This window comes from Lissotriton helveticus, chromosome 11 (genome assembly GCF_964261635.1).
Source record: "Lissotriton helveticus chromosome 11, aLisHel1.1, whole genome shotgun sequence".
Taxonomy (NCBI): domain Eukaryota; kingdom Metazoa; phylum Chordata; class Amphibia; order Caudata; family Salamandridae; genus Lissotriton; species Lissotriton helveticus.
The window spans coordinates 304,608,954-304,626,198 of record NC_136072.1 but is presented as its reverse complement, the minus strand read 5'-3'; positions in this window follow the sequence as shown (position 1 = coordinate 304,626,198).

Below are 17,245 nucleotides of genomic sequence, written 5' to 3'. Positions count from 1 at the left end.
GTAACCTACTGCATAACTTCTGATATCTCATCCTCCTGTGTGGTCAGCTTCCACAAGGACAATTGGTCCAGTGGTGTCTGACATCATAAAGCTAAAGCAAGAAGTTGTCTGACATGTGGTGCCATTCTGTTGCCTAGCAGTCTGACATCATAAAGCTAAAGCAAGATGCTTTCTGACATGAGAGCCACTCTGTTGCCTAACAAAGAGTAGGATACATTTATCTTGGTAATGATATGAGTTGCAGGGTAGACAGGATGCCCAACTGAAAGTGTTGATGGTAAGATGAAAGAAATTAGGACTTTATTTAGACTTCTATATTTGTATGAACGCAAGTTTGAGCATAAGAGTCTCAACTTCACTCTTGCTGAACTGGTAGGATTTGGCTAAAGAGAAGATGGAAATGATGCTAGTCATAGTTTCTATCATTCCCGTTAACTGTAGCATAACCCTTCCTCTCTCAACTTATCAGCTGGCTTAATTGCTACTGGTGTACCATATCCTAAAACTAAAGAAGTGAGAATGGTGCGCTGCCACTTGGCTGGCAAAAAGATCTATGTCCTAATGTACGTGCTACAATTGTTTAGAGAGTTTTAGCAAATGAGTCAAGGGAATGCAGAGAAGTATGGGAGGTTATAAACACAAATTGAGATTTGATTTTTTTATTGAGCTGTTGATTTTCACAATAAAACAGACTCCATAGTATAGATCTGGTAACCCTTTATATAAATCAAAACTTTTTGTATTGCTTATATTAAATGTACTAACAGTGGACTTTTCCATCTGCAGATTATACTGAATGACCAGCAGTGGCAGTGTTTCACAGCAGAGTTTCTCTGAATTGCCGAGACTGAAGCAAAAAAAAAAGGAAGTCTTCTGGCATAGTGCATCATTTTACCAATTTACGTGGTAAGTAAAATGCCCAATCATTCTTTTGGGCATTAAAAAGATGTTCATAGCAACGGAATGTCCTCACTACTTTATAGTGGAAACCTGAGCCTGAATATAATTTCTGTCAAGAAAGAAGTAATATGGATCACATTATGTTGGTCATGATAGTTAATAAAAGACTGACTGACTCGAACTCTACTAAAACCTGCTTTAGATCCTGGTGATAGCAATGTTCCATTCGAGGAAATTGCTGCCTTTGAGGCTGAAATGCACCATCACACGTATGAAAAATAGTGTTACATTCTCACGGTAGGAAGCTCATTTAACCTCTTCTCCTGCACTCTGTATGTTGGGCTCTGATACTCAAGATGGATTTTTGTTAAGGATAATCTGTCTTTGTACCCCCATCCCACTTTCAAAAAGGACACAGAGCTTTGACTGTTTCAGATTCCTTTACCATTCCCCCTCCTACGTGGCTGGCAGTCATGAATACGGATAGTAACCTACTGCATAACTTCTGATATCTCATCCTCCTGTGTGGTCAGCTTCCACAAGGACAATTGGTCCAGGGGGGCCTGACATCATAAAGCTAAAGCAAGAAGTTGTCTGACATGTGGTGCCATTCTGTTGCCTAGCAGTCTGACATCATAAAGCTAAAGCAAGATGCTTTCTGACATGAGAGCCACTCTGTTGCCTAACAAAGAGTAGGATACATTTATCTTGGTTAATGATATGAGTTGCAGGGTAGACAGGATGCCCAACTGAAAGTGTTGATGGTAAGATGAAAGAAATTAGGACTTTATTTAGACTTCTATATTTGTATGAACGCAAGTTTGAGCATAAGAGTCTCAACTTCACTCTTGCTGAACTGGTAGGATTTGGCTAAAGAGAAGATGGAAATGATGCTATTCATAGTTTCTATCATTCCCGTTAACTGTAGCATAACCCTTCCTCTCTCAACTTATCAGCTGGCTTAATTGCTACTGGTGTACCATATCCTAAAACTAAAGAAGTGAGAATGGTGCGCTGCCACTTGGCTGGCAAAAAGATCTATGTCCTAATGTACGTGCTACAATTGTTTAGAGAGTTTTAGCAAATGAGTCAAGGGAATGCAGAGAAGTATGGGAGGTTATAAACACAAATTGAGATTTGATTTTTTTATTGAGCTGTTGATTTTCACAATAAAACAGACTCCATAGTATAGATCTGGTAACCCTTTATATAAATCAAAACTTTTTGTATTGCTTATATTAAATGTACTAACAGTGGACTTTTCCATCTGCAGATTATACTGAATGACCAGCAGTGGCAGTGTTTCACAGCAGAGTTTCTCTGAATTGCCGAGACTGAAGCAAAAAAAAAAAGGAAGTCTTCTGGCATAGTGCATCATTTTACCAATTTACGTGGTAAGTAAAACGCCCAATCATTCTTTTAGGCATTAAAAAGATGTTCATAGCAACGGAATGTCCTCACTACTTTATAGTGGAAACCTGTGCCTGAATATCATTTCTGTCAAGAAAGAAGTAATATGGATCACATTATGTTGGTCATGATAGTTAATAAAAGACTGACTGACTCGAACTCTACTAAAACCTGCTTTAGATCCTGGTGATAGCAATGTTCCATTCGAGGAAATTGCTGCCTTTGAGGCTGAAATGCACCATCTCGCGTATGAAAAATAGTGTTACATTCTCACGGTAGGAAGCTCATTTAACCTCTTCTCCTGCACTCTGTATGTTGGGCTCTGATACTCAAGATGGATTTTTGTTAAGGATAATCTGTCTTTGTACCCCCATCCCACTTTCAAAAAGGACACAGAGCTTTGACTGTTTCAGATTCCTTTACCATTCCCCATCCTACGTGGCTGGCAGTCATGAATACGGATAGTAACCTACTGCATAACTTCTGATATCTCATCCTCCTGTGTGGTCAGCTTCCACAAGGACAATTGGTCCAGTGGTGTCTGACATCATAAAGCTAAAGCAAGAAGTTGTCTGACATGTGGTGCCATTCTGTTGCCTAGCAGTCTGACATCATAAAGCTAAAGCAAGATGCTTTCTGACATGAGAGCCACTCTGTTGCCTAACAAAGAGTAGGATACATTTATCTTGGTAATGATATGAGTTGCAGGGTAGACAGGATGCCCAACTGAAAGTGTTGATGGTAAGATGAAAGAAATTAGGACTTTATTTAGACTTCTATATTTGTATGAACGCAAGTTTGAGCATAAGAGTCTCAACTTCACTCTTGCTGAACTGGTAGGATTTGGCTAAAGAGAAGATGGAAATGATGCTAGTCATAGTTTCTATCATTCCCGTTAACTGTAGCATAACCCTTCCTCTCTCAACTTATCAGCTGGCTTAATTGCTACTGGTGTACCATATCCTAAAACTAAAGAAGTGAGAATGGTGCGCTGCCACTTGGCTGGCAAAAAGATCTATGTCCTAATGTACGTGCTACAATTGTTTAGAGAGTTTTAGCAAATGAGTCAAGGGAATGCAGAGAAGTATGGGAGGTTATAAACACAAATTGAGATTTGATTTTTTTATTGAGCTGTTGATTTTCACAATAAAACAGACTCCATAGTATAGATCTGGTAACCCTTTATATAAATCAAAACTTTTTGTATTGCTTATATTAAATGTACTAACAGTGGACTTTTCCATCTGCAGATTATACTGAATGACCAGCAGTGGCAGTGTTTCACAGCAGAGTTTCTCTGAATTGCCGAGACTGAAGCAAAAAAAAAAAGGAAGTCTTCTGGCATAGTGCATCATTTTACCAATTTACGTGGTAAGTAAAACGCCCAATCATTCTTTTGGGCATTAAAAAGATGTTCATAGCAACGGAATGTCCTCACTACTTTATAGTGGAAACCTGTGCCTGAATATCATTTCTGTCAAGAAAGAAGTAATATGGATCACATTATGTTGGTCATGATAGTTGACTGACTCGAACTCTACTACAACCTGCTTTAGATCCTGGTGATAGCAATGTTCCATTCGAGGAAATTGCTGCCTTTGAGGCTGAAATGCACCATCTCACGTATGAAAAATAGTGTTACATTCTCACGGTAGGAAGCTCATTTAACCTCTTCTCCTGCACTCTGTATGTTGGGCTCTGATACTCAAGATGGATTTTTGTTAAGGATAATCTGTCTTTGTACCCCATCCCACTTTCAAAAAGGACACAGAGCTTTGACTGTTTCAGATTCCTTTACCATTCCCCCTCCTACGTGGCTGGCAGTCATGAATACGGATAGTAACCTACTGCATAACTTCTGATATCTCATCCTCCTGTGTGGTCAGCTTCCACAAGGACAATTGGTCCAGGGGGGCCTGACATCATAAAGCTAAAGCAAGAAGTTGTCTGACATGTGGTGCCATTCTGTTGCCTAGCAGTCTGACATCATAAAGCTAAAGCAAGATGCTTTCTGACATGAGAGCCACTCTGTTGCCTAACAAAGAGTAGGATACATTTATCTTGGTAATGATATGAGTTGCAGGGTAGACAGGATGCCCAACTGAAAGTGTTGATGGTAAGATGAAAGAAATTAGGACTTTATTTAGACTTCTATATTTGTATGAACGCAAGTTTGAGCATAAGAGTCTCAACTTCACTCTTGCTGAACTGGTAGGATTTGGCTAAAGAGAAGATGGAAATGATGCTATTCATAGTTTCTATCATTCCCGTTAACTGTAGCATAACCCTTCCTCTCTCAACTTATCAGCTGGCTTAATTGCTACTGGTGTACCATATCCTAAAACTAAAGAAGTGAGAATGGTGCGCTGCCACTTGGCTGGCAAAAAGATCTATGTCCTAATGTACGTGCTACAATTGTTTAGAGAGTTTTAGCAAATGAGTCAAGGGAATGCAGAGAAGTATGGGAGGTTATAAACACAAATTGAGATTTGATTTTTTTATTGAGCTGTTGATTTTCACAATAAAACAGACTCCATAGTATAGATCTGGTAACCCTTTATATAAATCAAAACTTTTTGTATTGCTTATATTAAATGTACTAACAGTGGACTTTTCCATCTGCAGATTATACTGAATGACCAGCAGTGGCAGTGTTTCACAGCAGAGTTTCTCTGAATTGCCGAGACTGAAGCAAAAAAAAAAAGGAAGTCTTCTGGCATAGTGCATCATTTTACCAATTTACGTGGTAAGTAAAACGCCCAATCATTCTTTTAGGCATTAAAAAGATGTTCATAGCAACGGAATGTCCTCACTACTTTATAGTGGAAACCTGTGCCTGAATATCATTTCTGTCAAGAAAGAAGTAATATGGATCACATTATGTTGGTCATGATAGTTAATAAAAGACTGACTGACTCGAACTCTACTAAAACCTGCTTTAGATCCTGGTGATAGCAATGTTCCATTCGAGGAAATTGCTGCCTTTGAGGCTGAAATGCACCATCTCGCGTATGAAAAATAGTGTTACATTCTCACGGTAGGAAGCTCATTTAACCTCTTCTCCTGCACTCTGTATGTTGGGCTCTGATACTCAAGATGGATTTTTGTTAAGGATAATCTGTCTTTGTACCCCCATCCCACTTTCAAAAAGGACACAGAGCTTTGACTGTTTCAGATTCCTTTACCATTCCCCATCCTACGTGGCTGGCAGTCATGAATACGGATAGTAACCTACTGCATAACTTCTGATATCTCATCCTCCTGTGTGGTCAGCTTCCACAAGGACAATTGGTCCAGTGGTGTCTGACATCATAAAGCTAAAGCAAGAAGTTGTCTGACATGTGGTGCCATTCTGTTGCCTAGCAGTCTGACATCATAAAGCTAAAGCAAGATGCTTTCTGACATGAGAGCCACTCTGTTGCCTAACAAAGAGTAGGATACATTTATCTTGGTAATGATATGAGTTGCAGGGTAGACAGGATGCCCAACTGAAAGTGTTGATGGTAAGATGAAAGAAATTAGGACTTTATTTAGACTTCTATATTTGTATGAACGCAAGTTTGAGCATAAGAGTCTCAACTTCACTCTTGCTGAACTGGTAGGATTTGGCTAAAGAGAAGATGGAAATGATGCTAGTCATAGTTTCTATCATTCCCGTTAACTGTAGCATAACCCTTCCTCTCTCAACTTATCAGCTGGCTTAATTGCTACTGGTGTACCATATCCTAAAACTAAAGAAGTGAGAATGGTGCGCTGCCACTTGGCTGGCAAAAAGATCTATGTCCTAATGTACGTGCTACAATTGTTTAGAGAGTTTTAGCAAATGAGTCAAGGGAATGCAGAGAAGTATGGGAGGTTATAAACACAAATTGAGATTTGATTTTTTTATTGAGCTGTTGATTTTCACAATAAAACAGACTCCATAGTATAGATCTGGTAACCCTTTATATAAATCAAAACTTTTTGTATTGCTTATATTAAATGTACTAACAGTGGACTTTTCCATCTGCAGATTATACTGAATGACCAGCAGTGGCAGTGTTTCACAGCAGAGTTTCTCTGAATTGCCGAGACTGAAGCAAAAAAAAAAAGGAAGTCTTCTGGCATAGTGCATCATTTTACCAATTTACGTGGTAAGTAAAACGCCCAATCATTCTTTTGGGCATTAAAAAGATGTTCATAGCAACGGAATGTCCTCACTACTTTATAGTGGAAACCTGTGCCTGAATATCATTTCTGTCAAGAAAGAAGTAATATGGATCACATTATGTTGGTCATGATAGTTGACTGACTCGAACTCTACTACAACCTGCTTTAGATCCTGGTGATAGCAATGTTCCATTCGAGGAAATTGCTGCCTTTGAGGCTGAAATGCACCATCTCACGTATGAAAAATAGTGTTACATTCTCACGGTAGGAAGCTCATTTAACCTCTTCTCCTGCACTCTGTATGTTGGGCTCTGATACTCAAGATGGATTTTTGTTAAGGATAATCTGTCTTTGTACCCCATCCCACTTTCAAAAAGGACACAGAGCTTTGACTGTTTCAGATTCCTTTACCATTCCCCCTCCTACGTGGCTGGCAGTCATGAATACGGATAGTAACCTACTGCATAACTTCTGATATCTCATCCTCCTGTGTGGTCAGCTTCCACAAGGACAATTGGTCCAGGGGGGCCTGACATCATAAAGCTAAAGCAAGAAGTTGTCTGACATGTGGTGCCATTCTGTTGCCTAGCAGTCTGACATCATAAAGCTAAAGCAAGATGCTTTCTGACATGAGAGCCACTCTGTTGCCTAACAAAGAGTAGGATACATTTATCTTGGTAATGATATGAGTTGCAGGGTAGACAGGATGCCCAACTGAAAGTGTTGATGGTAAGATGAAAGAAATTAGGACTTTATTTAGACTTCTATATTTGTATGAACGCAAGTTTGAGCATAAGAGTCTCAACTTCACTCTTGCTGAACTGGTAGGATTTGGCTAAAGAGAAGATGGAAATGATGCTATTCATAGTTTCTATCATTCCCGTTAACTGTAGCATAACCCTTCCTCTCTCAACTTATCAGCTGGCTTAATTGCTACTGGTGTACCATATCCTAAAACTAAAGAAGTGAGAATGGTGCGCTGCCACTTGGCTGGCAAAAAGATCTATGTCCTAATGTACGTGCTACAATTGTTTAGAGAGTTTTAGCAAATGAGTCAAGGGAATGCAGAGAAGTATGGGAGGTTATAAACACAAATTGAGATTTGATTTTTTTATTGAGCTGTTGATTTTCACAATAAAACAGACTCCATAGTATAGATCTGGTAACCCTTTATATAAATCAAAACTTTTTGTATTGCTTATATTAAATGTACTAACAGTGGACTTTTCCATCTGCAGATTATACTGAATGACCAGCAGTGGCAGTGTTTCACAGCAGAGTTTCTCTGAATTGCCGAGACTGAAGCAAAAAAAAAAGGAAGTCTTCTGGCATAGTGCATCATTTTACCAATTTACGTGGTAAGTAAAACGCCCAATCATTCTTTTGGGCATTAAAAAGATGTTCATAGCAACGGAATGTCCTCACTACTTTATAGTGGAAACCTGTGCCTGAATATCATTTCTGTCAAGAAAGAAGTAATATGGATCACATTATGTTGGTCATGATAGTTAATAAAAGACTGACTGACTCGAACTCTACTAAAACCTGCTTTAGATCCTGGTGATAGCAATGTTCCATTCGAGGAAATTGCTGCCTTTGAGGCTGAAATGCACCATCTCACGTATGAAAAATAGTGTTACATTCTCACGGTAGGAAGCTCATTTAACCTCTTCTCCTGCACTCTGTATGTTGGGCTCTGATACTCAAGATGGATTTTTGTTAAGGATAATCTGTCTTTGTACCCCATCCCACTTTCAAAAAGGACACAGAGCTTTGACTGTTTCAGATTCCTTTACCATTCCCCCTCCTACGTGGCTGGCAGTCATGAATACGGATAGTAACCTACTGCATAACTTCTGATATCTCATCCTCCTGTGTGGTCAGCTTCCACAAGGACAATTGGTCCAGGGGGGCCTGACATCATAAAGCTAAAGCAAGAAGTTGTCTGACATGTGGTGCCATTCTGTTGCCTAGCAGTCTGACATCATAAAGCTAAAGCAAGATGCTTTCTGACATGAGAGCCACTCTGTTGCCTAACAAAGAGTAGGATACATTTATCTTGGTAATGATATGAGTTGCAGGGTAGACAGGATGCCCAACTGAAAGTGTTGATGGTAAGATGAAAGAAATTAGGACTTTATTTAGACTTCTATATTTGTATGAACGCAAGTTTGAGCATAAGAGTCTCAACTTCACTCTTGCTGAACTGGTAGGATTTGGCTAAAGAGAAGATGGAAATGATGCTATTCATAGTTTCTATCATTCCCGTTAACTGTAGCATAACCCTTCCTCTCTCAACTTATCAGCTGGCTTAATTGCTACTGGTGTACCATATCCTAAAACTAAAGAAGTGAGAATGGTGCGCTGCCACTTGGCTGGCAAAAAGATCTATGTCCTAATGTACGTGCTACAATTGTTTAGAGAGTTTTAGCAAATGAGTCAAGGGAATGCAGAGAAGTATGGGAGGTTATAAACACAAATTGAGATTTGATTTTTTTATTGAGCTGTTGATTTTCACAATAAAACAGACTCCATAGTATAGATCTGGTAACCCTTTATATAAATCAAAACTTTTTGTATTGCTTATATTAAATGTACTAACAGTGGACTTTTCCATCTGCAGATTATACTGAATGACCAGCAGTGGCAGTGTTTCACAGCAGAGTTTCTCTGAATTGCCGAGACTGAAGCAAAAAAAAAAGGAAGTCTTCTGGCATAGTGCATCATTTTACCAATTTACGTGGTAAGTAAAACGCCCAATCATTCTTTTGGGCATTAAAAAGATGTTCATAGCAACGGAATGTCCTCACTACTTTATAGTGGAAACCTGAGCCTGAATATCATTTCTGTCAAGAAAGAAGTAATATGGATCACATTATGTTGGTCATGATAGTTAATAAAAGACTGACTGACTCGAACTCTACTAAAACCTGCTTTAGATCCTGGTGATAGCAATGTTCCATTCGAGGAAATTGCTGCCTTTGAGGCTGAAATGCACCATCTCACGTATGAAAAATAGTGTTACATTCTCACGGTAGGAAGCTCATTTAACCTCTTCTCCTGCACTCTGTATGTTGGGCTCTGATACTCAAGATGGATTTTTGTTAAGGATAATCTGTCTTTGTACCCCCATCCCACTTTCAAAAAGGACACAGAGCTTTGACTGTTTCAGATTCCTTTACCATTCCCCCTCCTACGTGGCTGGCAGTCATGAATACGGATAGTAACCTACTGCATAACTTCTGATATCTCATCCTCCTGTGTGGTCAGCTTCCACAAGGACAATTGGTCCAGGGGGGCCTGACATCATAAAGCTAAAGCAAGAAGTTGTCTGACATGTGGTGCCATTCTGTTGCCTAGCAGTCTGACATCATAAAGCTAAAGCAAGATGCTTTCTGACATGAGAGCCACTCTGTTGCCTAACAAAGAGTAGGATACATTTATCTTGGTAATGATATGAGTTGCAGGGTAGACAGGATGCCCAACTGAAAGTGTTGATGGTAAGATGAAAGAAATTAGGACTTTATTTAGACTTCTATATTTGTATGAACGCAAGTTTGAGCATAAGAGTCTCAACTTCACTCTTGCTGAACTGGTAGGATTTGGCTAAAGAGAAGATGGAAATGATGCTATTCATAGTTTCTATCATTCCCGTTAACTGTAGCATAACCCTTCCTCTCTCAACTTATCAGCTGGCTTAATTGCTACTGGTGTACCATATCCTAAAACTAAAGAAGTGAGAATGGTGCGCTGCCACTTGGCTGGCAAAAAGATCTATGTCCTAATGTACGTGCTACAATTGTTTAGAGAGTTTTAGCAAATGAGTCAAGGGAATGCAGAGAAGTATGGGAGGTTATAAACACAAATTGAGATTTGATTTTTTTATTGAGCTGTTGATTTTCACAATAAAACAGACTCCATAGTATAGATCTGGTAACCCTTTATATAAATCAAAACTTTTTGTATTGCTTATATTAAATGTACTAACAGTGGACTTTTCCATCTGCAGATTATACTGAATGACCAGCAGTGGCAGTGTTTCACAGCAGAGTTTCTCTGAATTGCCGAGACTGAAGCAAAAAAAAAAAGGAAGTCTTCTGGCATAGTGCATCATTTTACCAATTTACGTGGTAAGTAAAACGCCCAATCATTCTTTTAGGCATTAAAAAGATGTTCATAGCAACGGAATGTCCTCACTACTTTATAGTGGAAACCTGTGCCTGAATATCATTTCTGTCAAGAAAGAAGTAATATGGATCACATTATGTTGGTCATGATAGTTAATAAAAGACTGACTGACTCGAACTCTACTAAAACCTGCTTTAGATCCTGGTGATAGCAATGTTCCATTCGAGGAAATTGCTGCCTTTGAGGCTGAAATGCACCATCTCGCGTATGAAAAATAGTGTTACATTCTCACGGTAGGAAGCTCATTTAACCTCTTCTCCTGCACTCTGTATGTTGGGCTCTGATACTCAAGATGGATTTTTGTTAAGGATAATCTGTCTTTGTACCCCCATCCCACTTTCAAAAAGGACACAGAGCTTTGACTGTTTCAGATTCCTTTACCATTCCCCATCCTACGTGGCTGGCAGTCATGAATACGGATAGTAACCTACTGCATAACTTCTGATATCTCATCCTCCTGTGTGGTCAGCTTCCACAAGGACAATTGGTCCAGTGGTGTCTGACATCATAAAGCTAAAGCAAGAAGTTGTCTGACATGTGGTGCCATTCTGTTGCCTAGCAGTCTGACATCATAAAGCTAAAGCAAGATGCTTTCTGACATGAGAGCCACTCTGTTGCCTAACAAAGAGTAGGATACATTTATCTTGGTAATGATATGAGTTGCAGGGTAGACAGGATGCCCAACTGAAAGTGTTGATGGTAAGATGAAAGAAATTAGGACTTTATTTAGACTTCTATATTTGTATGAACGCAAGTTTGAGCATAAGAGTCTCAACTTCACTCTTGCTGAACTGGTAGGATTTGGCTAAAGAGAAGATGGAAATGATGCTAGTCATAGTTTCTATCATTCCCGTTAACTGTAGCATAACCCTTCCTCTCTCAACTTATCAGCTGGCTTAATTGCTACTGGTGTACCATATCCTAAAACTAAAGAAGTGAGAATGGTGCGCTGCCACTTGGCTGGCAAAAAGATCTATGTCCTAATGTACGTGCTACAATTGTTTAGAGAGTTTTAGCAAATGAGTCAAGGGAATGCAGAGAAGTATGGGAGGTTATAAACACAAATTGAGATTTGATTTTTTTATTGAGCTGTTGATTTTCACAATAAAACAGACTCCATAGTATAGATCTGGTAACCCTTTATATAAATCAAAACTTTTTGTATTGCTTATATTAAATGTACTAACAGTGGACTTTTCCATCTGCAGATTATACTGAATGACCAGCAGTGGCAGTGTTTCACAGCAGAGTTTCTCTGAATTGCCGAGACTGAAGCAAAAAAAAAAGGAAGTCTTCTGGCATAGTGCATCATTTTACCAATTTACGTGGTAAGTAAAATGCCCAATCATTCTTTTGGGCATTAAAAAGATGTTCATAGCAACGGAATGTCCTCACTACTTTATAGTGGAAACCTGAGCCTGAATATAATTTCTGTCAAGAAAGAAGTAATATGGATCACATTATGTTGGTCATGATAGTTAATAAAAGACTGACTGACTCGAACTCTACTAAAACCTGCTTTAGATCCTGGTGATAGCAATGTTCCATTCGAGGAAATTGCTGCCTTTGAGGCTGAAATGCACCATCACACGTATGAAAAATAGTGTTACATTCTCACGGTAGGAAGCTCATTTAACCTCTTCTCCTGCACTCTGTATGTTGGGCTCTGATACTCAAGATGGATTTTTGTTAAGGATAATCTGTCTTTGTACCCCCATCCCACTTTCAAAAAGGACACAGAGCTTTGACTGTTTCAGATTCCTTTACCATTCCCCCTCCTACGTGGCTGGCAGTCATGAATACGGATAGTAACCTACTGCATAACTTCTGATATCTCATCCTCCTGTGTGGTCAGCTTCCACAAGGACAATTGGTCCAGGGGGGCCTGACATCATAAAGCTAAAGCAAGAAGTTGTCTGACATGTGGTGCCATTCTGTTGCCTAGCAGTCTGACATCATAAAGCTAAAGCAAGATGCTTTCTGACATGAGAGCCACTCTGTTGCCTAACAAAGAGTAGGATACATTTATCTTGGTTAATGATATGAGTTGCAGGGTAGACAGGATGCCCAACTGAAAGTGTTGATGGTAAGATGAAAGAAATTAGGACTTTATTTAGACTTCTATATTTGTATGAACGCAAGTTTGAGCATAAGAGTCTCAACTTCACTCTTGCTGAACTGGTAGGATTTGGCTAAAGAGAAGATGGAAATGATGCTATTCATAGTTTCTATCATTCCCGTTAACTGTAGCATAACCCTTCCTCTCTCAACTTATCAGCTGGCTTAATTGCTACTGGTGTACCATATCCTAAAACTAAAGAAGTGAGAATGGTGCGCTGCCACTTGGCTGGCAAAAAGATCTATGTCCTAATGTACGTGCTACAATTGTTTAGAGAGTTTTAGCAAATGAGTCAAGGGAATGCAGAGAAGTATGGGAGGTTATAAACACAAATTGAGATTTGATTTTTTTATTGAGCTGTTGATTTTCACAATAAAACAGACTCCATAGTATAGATCTGGTAACCCTTTATATAAATCAAAACTTTTTGTATTGCTTATATTAAATGTACTAACAGTGGACTTTTCCATCTGCAGATTATACTGAATGACCAGCAGTGGCAGTGTTTCACAGCAGAGTTTCTCTGAATTGCCGAGACTGAAGCAAAAAAAAAAAGGAAGTCTTCTGGCATAGTGCATCATTTTACCAATTTACGTGGTAAGTAAAACGCCCAATCATTCTTTTAGGCATTAAAAAGATGTTCATAGCAACGGAATGTCCTCACTACTTTATAGTGGAAACCTGTGCCTGAATATCATTTCTGTCAAGAAAGAAGTAATATGGATCACATTATGTTGGTCATGATAGTTAATAAAAGACTGACTGACTCGAACTCTACTAAAACCTGCTTTAGATCCTGGTGATAGCAATGTTCCATTCGAGGAAATTGCTGCCTTTGAGGCTGAAATGCACCATCTCGCGTATGAAAAATAGTGTTACATTCTCACGGTAGGAAGCTCATTTAACCTCTTCTCCTGCACTCTGTATGTTGGGCTCTGATACTCAAGATGGATTTTTGTTAAGGATAATCTGTCTTTGTACCCCCATCCCACTTTCAAAAAGGACACAGAGCTTTGACTGTTTCAGATTCCTTTACCATTCCCCATCCTACGTGGCTGGCAGTCATGAATACGGATAGTAACCTACTGCATAACTTCTGATATCTCATCCTCCTGTGTGGTCAGCTTCCACAAGGACAATTGGTCCAGTGGTGTCTGACATCATAAAGCTAAAGCAAGAAGTTGTCTGACATGTGGTGCCATTCTGTTGCCTAGCAGTCTGACATCATAAAGCTAAAGCAAGATGCTTTCTGACATGAGAGCCACTCTGTTGCCTAACAAAGAGTAGGATACATTTATCTTGGTAATGATATGAGTTGCAGGGTAGACAGGATGCCCAACTGAAAGTGTTGATGGTAAGATGAAAGAAATTAGGACTTTATTTAGACTTCTATATTTGTATGAACGCAAGTTTGAGCATAAGAGTCTCAACTTCACTCTTGCTGAACTGGTAGGATTTGGCTAAAGAGAAGATGGAAATGATGCTAGTCATAGTTTCTATCATTCCCGTTAACTGTAGCATAACCCTTCCTCTCTCAACTTATCAGCTGGCTTAATTGCTACTGGTGTACCATATCCTAAAACTAAAGAAGTGAGAATGGTGCGCTGCCACTTGGCTGGCAAAAAGATCTATGTCCTAATGTACGTGCTACAATTGTTTAGAGAGTTTTAGCAAATGAGTCAAGGGAATGCAGAGAAGTATGGGAGGTTATAAACACAAATTGAGATTTGATTTTTTTATTGAGCTGTTGATTTTCACAATAAAACAGACTCCATAGTATAGATCTGGTAACCCTTTATATAAATCAAAACTTTTTGTATTGCTTATATTAAATGTACTAACAGTGGACTTTTCCATCTGCAGATTATACTGAATGACCAGCAGTGGCAGTGTTTCACAGCAGAGTTTCTCTGAATTGCCGAGACTGAAGCAAAAAAAAAAGGAAGTCTTCTGGCATAGTGCATCATTTTACCAATTTACGTGGTAAGTAAAACGCCCAATCATTCTTTTGGGCATTAAAAAGATGTTCATAGCAACGGAATGTCCTCACTACTTTATAGTGGAAACCTGAGCCTGAATATCATTTCTGTCAAGAAAGAAGTAATATGGATCACATTATGTTGGTCATGATAGTTAATAAAAGACTGACTGACTCGAACTCTACTACAACCTGCTTTAGATCCTGGTGATAGCAATGTTCCATTCGAGGAAATTGCTGCCTTTGAGGCTGAAATGCACCATCTCACGTATGAAAAATAGTGTTACATTCTCACGGTAGGAAGCTCATTTAACCTCTTCTCCTGCACTCTGTATGTTGGGCTCTGATACTCAAGATGGATTTTTGTTAAGGATAATCTGTCTTTGTACCCCCATCCCACTTTCAAAAAGGACACAGAGCTTTGACTGTTTAAGATTCCTTTACCATTCCCCCTCTTACGTGGCTGGCAGTCATGAATACGGATAGTAACCTACTGCATAACTTCTGATATCTCATCCTCCTGTGTGGTCAGCTTCCACAAGAACAATTGGTCCAGGGGGGCCTGACATCATAAAGCTAAAGCAAGAAGTTGTCTGACATGTGGTGCCATTCTGTTGCCTAGCAGTCTGACATCATAAAGCTAAAGCAAGATGCTTTCTGACATGAGAGCCACTCTGTTGCCTAACAAAGAGTAGGATACATTTATCTTGGTAATGATATGAGTTGCAGGGTAGACAGGATGCCCAACTGAAAGTGTTGATGGTAAGATGAAAGAAATTAGGACTTTATTTAGACTTCTATATTTGTATGAACGCAAGTTTGAGCATAAGAGTCTCAACTTCACTCTTGCTGAACTGGTAGGATTTGGCTAAAGAGAAGATGGAAATGATGCTATTCATAGTTTCTATCATTCCCGTTAACTGTAGCATAACCCTTCCTCTCTCAACTTATCAGCTGGCTTAATTGCTACTGGTGTACCATATCCTAAAACTAAAGAAGTGAGAATGGTGCGCTGCCACTTGGCTGGCAAAAAGATCTATGTCCTAATGTACGTGCTACAATTGTTTAGAGAGTTTTAGCAAATGAGTCAAGGGAATGCAGAGAAGTATGGGAGGTTATAAACACAAATTGAGATTTGATTTTTTTATTGAGCTGTTGATTTTCACAATAAAACAGACTCCATAGTATAGATCTGGTAACCCTTTATATAAATCAAAACTTTTTGTATTGCTTATATTAAATGTACTAACAGTGGACTTTTCCATCTGCAGATTATACTGAATGACCAGCAGTGGCAGTGTTTCACAGCAGAGTTTCTCTGAATTGCCGAGACTGAAGCAAAAAAAAAAAGGAAGTCTTCTGGCATAGTGCATCATTTTACCAATTTACGTGGTAAGTAAAACGCCCAATCATTCTTTTGGGCATTAAAAAGATGTTCATAGCAACGGAATGTCCTCACTACTTTATAGTGGAAACCTGTGCCTGAATATCATTTCTGTCAAGAAAGAAGTAATATGGATCACATTATGTTGGTCATGATAGTTGACTGACTCGAACTCTACTACAACCTGCTTTAGATCCTGGTGATAGCAATGTTCCATTCGAGGAAATTGCTGCCTTTGAGGCTGAAATGCACCATCTCACGTATGAAAAATAGTGTTACATTCTCACGGTAGGAAGCTCATTTAACCTCTTCTCCTGCACTCTGTATGTTGGGCTCTGATACTCAAGATGGATTTTTGTTAAGGATAATCTGTCTTTGTACCCCATCCCACTTTCAAAAAGGACACAGAGCTTTGACTGTTTCAGATTCCTTTACCATTCCCCCTCCTACGTGGCTGGCAGTCATGAATACGGATAGTAACCTACTGCATAACTTCTGATATCTCATCCTCCTGTGTGGTCAGCTTCCACAAGGACAATTGGTCCAGGGGGGCCTGACATCATAAAGCTAAAGCAAGAAGTTGTCTGACATGTGGTGCCATTCTGTTGCCTAGCAGTCTGACATCATAAAGCTAAAGCAAGATGCTTTCTGACATGAGAGCCACTCTGTTGCCTAACAAAGAGTAGGATACATTTATCTTGGTAATGATATGAGTTGCAGGGTAGACAGGATGCCCAACTGAAAGTGTTGATGGTAAGATGAAAGAAATTAGGACTTTATTTAGACTTCTATATTTGTATGAACGCAAGTTTGAGCATAAGAGTCTCAACTTCACTCTTGCTGAACTGGTAGGATTTGGCTAAAGAGAAGATGGAAATGATGCTATTCATAGTTTCTATCATTCCCGTTAACTGTAGCATAACCCTTCCTCTCTCAACTTATCAGCTGGCTTAATTGCTACTGGTGTACCATATCCTAAAACTAAAGAAGTGAGAATGGTGCGCTGCCACTTGGCTGGCAAAAAGATCTATGTCCTAATGTACGTGCTACAATTGTTTAGAGAGTTTTAGCAAATGAGTCAAGGGAATGCAGAGAAGTATGGGAGGTTATAAACACA